Consider the following 8,528-nt stretch of genomic DNA (forward strand, 5'->3'; position numbering starts at 1 on the left):
CCAGAATGGGTGCCATTCTGGGCGTTTAACGCCAGAAAGGTGGGGGGACCACAATTTTGTTTTCAAATCAAGTTTTTTCAAACTTTCCTTTTCTTACCCATACTTTTCTACAAGAACACATTTCAATCTCTCATCATTCACTTTCAAATTTTCAAAAATCTAAAATCATTCTTCAAATCTCTCAAATCTATCCCAAATTTTGTTCAAAAAACTCACCCTTCTCTCAATTTCTTTCCATATCTTCTCAAATCTCCTTTCAAATTTTTCTTTTTTTTTTCGAAATCTCTCCTTCCCCCCTTTATAAATACACGTTCATCCCCCTAATTCCCCCACACCATTCGAATTTGCTCTTCTCTTCTCTTTCTTCTTTCCTTTCTTTTGCTTGAGGACAAGCAAACCTCTAAGTTTGGTGTGCTTTTCCGTGATTACTAAGCCAAGATTCATCAAGATCATGGCTCCTAAGGGAAAACAAACCAATTTAAGAGGAAAGAAAGAGAACAATCCAAAGAATCTTTGGAATCAAGAGAAGTTCTTAACCAAAGAACATGAAGACCATTATCACAAAATAATGGGTCTTAGGTCAGTGATCCCGGAAGTTAAATTTGATCTGAAAGAAGATGAATATCCGGGGATCCAAGAGCAAATTCGAAACAGAGGATGGGAAGTTCTAACCAATCCTGAGATAAAGGTTGGAAGGAATATGGTTCAGGAATTCTACTCAAATCTGTGGCTGACAGACAAGCAGAGAATGACTGGAACTGCTTACCATACCTACAGAACCATGGTCAGAGGGAAAGTTATGTACTTCCATCTGGACAAAATAAGAGAAATCTTCAAATTACCTCAACTGCAAGATGATCCTGAATCCTTTAATAGGAGAATGGTGAGGGCAGATAAAGGGTTGGATCAAGTTCTAGAGGACATCTGCCTCCCTGGAACTAAGTGGATAACCAATTCAAAGGGTGTCCCAAACCAACTCAAGAGGGGAGACCTCAAACCAATTGCAAGAGGTTGGCTAGACTTTATTGGGCGTTCCATACTGCCCACTAGCAACCGTTCTGAGGTCACTATCAAGAGAGCAGTGATGATTCATTGCATTATGCTTGGAAAAGAAGTGGAGGTTCATCATGTGATTGCTTGTGAGATCTACACAATTGCAAATAAAAATTCCACTGAAGCCAAATTGGCTTACCCAAGCTTGATCTCCTTGCTCTGTAAAGAGGCTGGGGTAAAGATGGGAGTAGATGAATTCATACCCATTGAACATCCAATCACCAAGAAGTCAATGGAAGGACAAATGCAAGACAACTCTATCAAAAGGAGGGCACAGGAGTTCCTCTCTGAATTCCCTAAAATTGACTACTGGACTAGCCTAGAAGCATCTATCACCAAGTCGCAAGAAACTATGGAGCAACTGAAGGAAGAACAGCAGATCAGAACTGTATGCTCTGCAAATTGCTGAAGGAACAAGAGAAGCAGGGGCGTGAACTCCAAGAGTTGAAACGCCAAAAGCTCTCCTCTCAAGCTGAGGGAGCATCCACTTCTCAAAATCAAGGTTGTTGAGTCCTAACTCTGTGAAAACCTCTATCATTAGGAGCCTAGTTTAAATTTTTGTTCTCTAATTTTATTTTTTAGTCTAATCTTATATCTATTTTTGAGTCTTGTTTCTAATTCATAATTAATAAAATTTAATTTTCATGTCTTAAAGCTATGAATGTCCTATGAATCCATCACCTCTCTTAAATGAAAAATGCTTTAATCACAAAAGAACAAGAAGTACAGGATTTCGAAATTTATCCTTGAAACTAGTTGAATTAGTTTGATGTGGTGACAATACTTTTTGTTTTCTGAATGAATGCCTGAACAGTGCATATGTCTCTTGAATTTGTTGTTTTGAGAATGTTAAAAAAGTGTTGGCTCTTGAAAGGATGAGGAAAAAGAGAACTGTTATTGAGGATCTAAAAAATCATTTAATTGATTCTTGAAGCAAGAAAAGGCAGTAAAAAAAAATTCGAAAAAAAAGAGAAAGAAAAAGAAAAAGAAAGCAAAAGAAAGAAATAAAGTTGTGATCCAAGGCAAAAAGAGTGTTCTTAAGAACCCTGGACACCTCTAATTGGGGACTCTAGCAAAGCTGAGTCACAATCTGAAAAGGTTCACCCAATTATGTGTCTGTGGCATGTATGTATCCGGTGGTAATACTGGAAGACAGAGTGCTTCGGGCCACAGCCAAGACTCATACACTAGCTATGTTCAAGAATCATTATACTTAACTAGGAGAATCAATAACACTATCTGAGTTCTGAGTTCTTATAGATGCCAATCATTCTGAACTTCAAGGGATAGAGTGAGATGCCAAAACTGTTCGGAGGCAAAAAGCTACTAGTCCCGCTCATCTAATTGGAGCTATGTTTCCTTGATATTTTGGAGTCTATAATATATTCTCTTCTTTTTTTTATCCTATTTTGATTTTCAGTTGCTTGGGGACAAGCAACAATTTACGTTTGGTGTTGTGATGAGCGGATAATTTATACGCTTTTTGGCATTTTTTTTAGTATGTTTTTAGTATGATCTAGTTAGTTTTTAGTATATTTTTATTAGTTTTTAGTTAAAATTCGCTTTTCTGGACTTTACTATGAGTTTGTGTATTTTTCTGTGATTTCAGGTATTTTCTGGCTGAAATTGAGGGTCCTGAGCAAAAATCTGATTCAGAGACTGAAAAGGACTGCAGATGCTGTTGGATTCTGACCTCCCTGCACTCGAAGTGGATTTTCTGTAGCTACAGAAGCCCAATTGGCGCGCTCTCAATGGCATTGGAAAGTAGACATCCTGGGCTTTCCAACAATGTATGATAGTCCATACTTTGCCCGAGATTTGATGGCCCAAACCGGCGTGGCAAATCAGCCTCAGAAATTCCAGCGTTTAACGCTGGAACTGGCATAAAACTTGGAGTTAAACGCCCAAACTGGCATAAAAGCTGGCGTTTAACTCCAGAAAACGTCTCTACACATAAAAGCTTCAATGCTCAGCCCAAGCACACACCAAGTGGACCCTGAAGTGGATTTTTACGTCATTTACTCATTTCTGTATACCCTAGGTTACTAGTTTACTATTTATAGGATCTTTTGACATTGTATCTGTACCTCATGACACTTTACACGTTTCTTTGTGTACCTTCCACAGCATGAGTCTCTAAACCCCATGGTTGGGGGTGAGGAGCTCTGCTGTGTCTTGATGGATTAATGCAATTACTACTGTTTTTCATTCAATCATGCTTGCTTCCATTCTAAGATATCACTTGTTCTTAAATCGGATGAATGTGATGATCCGTGACAATCACCATCATTCTCAACTATGAACGTGTGCCTGACAACCACCTCCGTTCTACCTTAGATTAAGTAGGTATCTCTTGGATTCTTTAACCGGAATCTTCGTGGTATAAGCTAGAACTGATGGCGGCATTCAAGAGAATCCGGAAGGTCTAAACCTTGTCTGTGGTATTCTGAGTAGGATTCAATGATTGAATGACTGTGACGAGCTTCAAACTCCTGAGGGCGGGGCGTTAGTGACAGACGCAAAAGAATCACTGGATTCTATTCCGGCCTGATCGAGAACCGACAGATGGATAGCCGTGCCGTGACAGGGTGCGTTGAACATTTCCACTGAGAGGATGGGAGGTAGCCATTGACAACGGTGAAACCCTACATACAGCTTGCCATGGAAGGAGCCTTGCGTGTTTGAAGAAGAAGACAGTAGGAAAGCAGAGATTCAGAAGATGTAGCATCTCCAAAACCTCAACCTATTCTCTATCACTGCAAAACAAGTACTTATTTCATGATCTTTTACTTTTCACAATCAATCCTGATAATTTCTGATATCCTGACTAAGATTTACAAGATGACCATAGCTTGCTTCAAGCCGACAATCTCCGTGGGATCGACCCTTACTCACGTAAGGTATTACTTGGACGACCCAGTGCACTTGCTGGTTAGTTGTGCGGAATTGCAAAAGTGTGATTGCAATTTCGTGCACCACACTCCTAAGGCAAATCAAAGTTCAAAACTTCGCAACTAAGTGCTTAAGTTGTACACATGAAACATAGAAATGGAATCAACTTCAACCAAGCACCAACAAGGAATTGTCAATTGTTCATCCTTAACATGTGGTAACACATATACAATGCTCTTAATTGGAAGCCAAAAGATGCTTGATCAAGACATCATCAAAAGTGGAACATTTGTAAAGTGATTACTCATTATAATTTCCAAGATGAACAATGAAACTCATATTCTACCAACACAATGCATTTACTATTAAAGTCACCCATTAATAAGGTACACAATCTTAGAAAACATGGGTGGTTGAACTCAAAGTATACCAATAATGAAATGCATAGGAAAAATAATGTGATCAACATCAAAACCCATAAAGGAAGTTTCACAATTCATACGATATGCCTAATCAAAGATAAATTGAAAGCATATGATGGCCAAGTCATATGAATCAAACAAGATGTTCATTAAGGCATTTCATCGAACATGTGGTATGTAATGTTCAAGTGCATCATAATTAAGCTCAAAATTTATCAAAATCAACCCAATAATCAAGTAATAATACTTTGCAATACAAAGAAACAACTAAGAAAGCAACAAATTTAATCTAAGGAAACATAAAGGAAAAGAAAATAATTTGCAAAAATATAAATATGAAAAGAAAGAAAAGATAAAAAACCTTAGGTATAGAGGTTGAAAAGAACAAGAACTAGGGAGGAAAAATGGCACTTCTCATAGCCACTGCGAAATCACGGCGGTTGGATTCGCCAGAAAGAACACCGGAGGAGAGAACTCACCGGTGGTGAAAAGAAAAAAGAGAAGAGAGGGAAAGAGAGAAAGAAAAGAGAAGAGAAATAAGAGAGAGAGAGAGAGAGAGAGAGAGAGAGAGAGAGAGAGAGATGGTGGTCACCGGCGGAGGGCTGACAGCGATGGTGGCTGGAGGAGCTGGGCAGAGAAGAGAGGGAGAGAGCAGCCACAGAGAAGAGAAGAAAAGATGTGACTGTCTCTCAATAGGGCAACCTGCCCTGTTATTGTCCAGAACACGACCTGTGCAGACGCACAGAGACAAAAACTTGGAAGGGTACGAACGCACACAGAACGCTGCGACCTGAGAGGTTTCAAAAGGACGTGCGGGCGCACAGAAGTGTGTGAGCGCACAGAGGGACCTTCTTTTTTTTTATATGTGGACGACAGCAGGTGTGCGTGCGCACACAGGTCTGTGCGCACACACAAAGGATGAGAATGGGGGAGGTTGTTCACACGCACAGGCTGTTCCCTTACTCCCACTAGAGGGGCTTGCAAAAGGTGTGTGGACGCACACGTCTGTGCGGCCGCACATATGAAGCGCAAAAGGGAACTTGTGCGTACGCATGTAGATGTGCGCACGCACAGGTTAGAGAAAATGGGGTAGCGCCCACGCACAGGCTGTGTTGGGCTGTGACCAGAGGGCATGTTAAGGCGTGTGCGGACGCACAGGCTTGTGCGGCCGCACAGATGGAAAAAAACACAGAGTTGTGCGCACGTACAGCATGGTGCGTACGCACAGATGCCCTGTTTCAGAATTTTCTTTTCTCTTCAAAACTAAGGTTCCTAACCTTAGCACAACAACAAACCAACCCCAAATCATTCAAACAAGTACAAAATCATAGTCCACAAGTAATTCAACTTATACAATTCAAAATCATCAAACAAACCTAAACTAAGCATTATATCACAAGGAAACAAATAGTTCAAAAAGCTATAAACAAGAGATAGAATTGGAAAATGTCACCATGGTGGGGTGTCTCCCACCAAGCACTTTGGTTTAAAGTCCTAAGTTGGACTTGCATGGCTTCATTGGTCAGTTAGAAACTTCCCCAAGGAGGAAATTTTCCAACTCCTTGGCTTGCTTTGGTTGAGCATGATCCTTTGAAATTGACTCTTTGGCACTATCCTCCTTTCCTTGCTTCTTGCCATCTTCAATCACTTTGTCTTCAACTATGTCGTATCCAAAAATAGAGTAAGCTTCCCGAATGGACTTGTTGGACTCCTCCAAAGTGAACTTGACTAACTTGCCATCCGACTCAAAAGAATAGACTCCCGAGTGTGCGTCTAACTTGAAACGGGCCGTCTTCAAGAATGGACGACCAAGGAGTATTGATGATGGCTTGGTTGAGTCAATAGGAGGGGTCTCCAAGATGTGAAAATTAGCTGGAAAGAGCAATCCTTGAATATTAACTATGACATTCTATGCAATCCCCACGACGGACACAATACTCTTGTTGGCTAACACAAATCTCGCCCCGGACCTCTTAAGGAGTGACAAGTTCAATCTTTCATAGATGGGGAATGGCATGATGCTCACACACGCCCCTAAATCACACATACAGTCCGTGAACTTGGTCCCACCAATCAAACAAGTGACCAAACATGGGTCGGGATCATTGCATTTTTCAGGAAGTAAGGAAGAGATAGAATCATCTACTGGCTTTTTGTTGAGGTTGCCAATCTTGCCCTTGTGAGTGCCAATATCCTTGAGGAACTTGGCATATTTCGGCACTTGTTGAATGGCTTAAAAGAGAGGGACGGTAACTTCAACTTTCTCAAAAACTTCCACGACAGTGGGGTCAAGATCTTCTTGCTTCTTTGCTTTCTTTACCAAGGTTGGGAATGGAATGGGCAAAGGCTCTTCAAGCGAGGTCTTTCTCTTGGGCTCCTTGACCTTTGGTGGTTCTTCCTCACTTATGTCAATAGTTTCATTCTTACTCCTCATCACTTCCACTTCATCTTCTACCTCCTTATTGTTTGTCTCCTCACTCAACTTTGAAGGTATAGCCATATTCTTATCCAATTTAGTACCACTTCTAAGACTAATGGATTTTATGCTTCGTTTAGGATTGGGTTGAGGTTGGGAGGACAAACTACTTGGGGTTGAAGCTTGTTGGGTGCCTTATGTGGTTTGAGGAGGGAGAGTTAAACGAGTAAAGGGCTTCGGCTATTGTAGCCATGTATGCATCTTGTTTCTTATGAAACTCTCTTTGTTCTTGCATGAAGGTGTGGATTGTGTCATTCATGTGGGATTGATTGGAGGGAAGGGCTTGGTTAACTTGAGAAGGATTAGATCTACTGTTTGGATGTTGATATTTCTCTTGAGATGGAAGTTATGGGGGTTGTTGGTATGGCTGTTGGTATTGTGGTTGACCTTGTGGGTGTTGATGGTAGTAGACTTGAGCATTTTGGTTGGGTTGAGCTTGGGGAGCTTGATTCCACCTTTTGTTTGAGTTATCTCTCCACCCTTGGTTTTGATTACCTCCTTGGGGGTAGGGTCCTTGGTTGTAATTGGGTCTTTGTGGGTAAGGGTTAGCAACCGCCAATGTAGTGTCCTCTTGGATTTTAGGGCACTCATCAGTGTAATGAGTAGTACAAGCACAAACACCACATGTCCTTGATGGTCCTTCTATTCTAGGAGGTTGAGGTGGAGCATTTATCAAAGCTTGAGGGATTTGTTGCCCTTGTGTGATTTGCCTCAATAAAATAGTCATCTCACCAAGGGTCTTAGTCAAAATTGCATCTTCAGAGGGAGAAACCTCACTCAATGCTTTTGGTTTGGACTTCTAGACCTAGAGTGTTGAGTTGAATCCGCTAGATCCAATATAACTTCCCATGCTTCTGCTGCGGTTTTGTTTTTGGTCAATGATCCTCTACTCGTGGCATCCAAGAGAAGCTTATCTTGGTGGTGCATTCCTTGACAGAAATAACTGATCAAAACCAACTCATCTATCCGGTGGTGAGGGCAAGCTTCCAACAACTTCTTAAATCTCTCCCAATATTCATACAAAGTCTCTCCATCTCGTTGCACAATGCAAGAGATCTCTCTTCTCAGCTTGTCTATTTTCTGGGGAGGGTAGAACTTCTCCAAAAATTCTTTTCGCAGCAAGTCCCAATTGTATCGAACTTCACCCGGCTGAGTATAAAACCATTCCTTCGCTTTTTCCTCCAAAGAGAAAGGGAAAGCGAAGACCAACACCACGGCTTCATCCGCTCCATGTCTTCTTGCAGTTGCACATGCAACTTGAAAATCTTTAAGGTGCTTTAGAGGATCTTTCCCAGGCAATCCATTGTACTTGGGAAGCAAGTTGATTGTGCCAGGCTTAAGCTCAAAATTTGGGTCCAAGGCTGGATACAGAATTTGAAGTGGTTGCAAGTTAAAATCGGGAGCTCTGGCCTCCTTCGAGGTGGATCCGCCATGACGGTGTCACTTGAGTCACTCAATGATAATTTAGTACTCCCCACAGATGAATATAGAGTCTCCTCGTTGATTAGTGAATGATGGTCACAGATTGGTGGTGATAGTGAATGGAAATGGTCCTCAAGGGAGCCCGATTCACTATTCACAAAAGCTAGCCGACACCGAGCTTGCCTTATACGAGTTAAAGTTCTTTCAATTTCTGGGTCAAAAGTGGCCAAGCTCGGGTCTGGAAGTGACCGTGTCATTCAACT

The 8,528-nt window shown here is 41.3% G+C and overlaps 1 non-coding gene across 1 annotated transcript; it reads left to right on the top strand.

The window, feature by feature from the left end:
- Nucleotides 1–7,807: 7,807 nt before the first annotated feature.
- Nucleotides 7,808–7,914, top strand: LOC112804841 (small nucleolar RNA R71). Its single transcript, XR_003203461.1, has one exon. It is a non-coding gene; the product is annotated as a small nucleolar RNA R71 (small nucleolar RNA).
- Nucleotides 7,915–8,528: the final 614 nt, after the last annotated feature.

Source organism: Arachis hypogaea, chromosome 5 (assembly GCF_003086295.3).
Source record: "Arachis hypogaea cultivar Tifrunner chromosome 5, arahy.Tifrunner.gnm2.J5K5, whole genome shotgun sequence".
Lineage (NCBI taxonomy): Eukaryota > Viridiplantae > Streptophyta > Magnoliopsida > Fabales > Fabaceae > Arachis > Arachis hypogaea.